The following is a 1,094-nucleotide window of genomic DNA, read 5'->3' as shown; positions in this document are numbered from 1 at the left end:
AGTCAGAATGTGATAAAATGTTGAAACTTTTCGCACAATAAGCTCTGATAAATTTTCTACAGTGTGTTAATTTTCAGAATTTTTTTAAGTTGAATAAGTATGGATCCCATTGCACTCTAATTATTCTATTTGAGGATAGGAGTATTAAATATGCAGAGGCATTTAGTATGCAATGTCAAATAATAATTTTAGTGATTTGCTACAGTAGAGAATGATAAGGTTTTGCATTGATTTATACTAACTTATCTCACGAGTTCTTGTTGAGTTTTGTGTGGATGAAGTTTTTGAGATTTAGGGAAACCGTGATATAAGAGGAATTAAGGAACACAAAAGCTCAAGATTGGGAATGCCCAAGGCATCCCAAGCTAATATTCCAAGAAGTCTCAAGCATCTATGCTTGGGGATGCCCTAGTAGGCATCCCACCTTTCTTCTTCAACAACTATCGGTTAGTATCGGTTCAGCCTAAGATTTTGCTTCTTCACATGAGTTGTGCTATGCTTGGAATATCATTTTATTTTGTTTTGCTTGTTATTTATTTAAAATACTTAGGTTTGAAAGTTTTTAAATAAGAGAGAATCCACAATTGGCTAGCCATTTGCTTAAATACTCGCTTGATCTTCACTAATATCTTTTTGGAGTAGCTTATTATTTACTCTTGTGCTTCACTTATATCCTATGAGTAAATTGTTGAATGAATTTAATATCATGAAGTTGAAATTGTATGTTCATATCATGCCTAGTGGTAGCTTCACATTGGGTTTAGAAAGTGAAATATTTTGAAGCTTGACAATCACAATATTGGTCATACAAGCAAGTCATGAATGATTAGTAGAAGGAACAGAACATTCACATGCAAACACACTATCTTGGAAATCTTTTGTGATTGTGAGGCCCCATAAAAATATTATATGCCAAAATTGTTGATGTTGGACAAGGAAGACAATGTAATGATTTATGTTTGTTCATATTCACAAAGAAGTTATATTGTCATAGATCCTTCAACATGTGGTGCTTGCCCCCCATCTTTGCTAGCCAAAAATTCCGCACCAAGTAGAGATACTACTTGTGCGTCCAAAAACCCTTAAACCCAAAT

This window comes from Triticum aestivum, chromosome 4A (genome assembly GCF_018294505.1).
Source record: "Triticum aestivum cultivar Chinese Spring chromosome 4A, IWGSC CS RefSeq v2.1, whole genome shotgun sequence".
Taxonomy (NCBI): Eukaryota; Viridiplantae; Streptophyta; class Magnoliopsida; order Poales; family Poaceae; genus Triticum; species Triticum aestivum.
The sequence above is the reverse complement of the archived record's forward strand: the minus strand, read 5'-3'. Positions refer to the sequence as shown.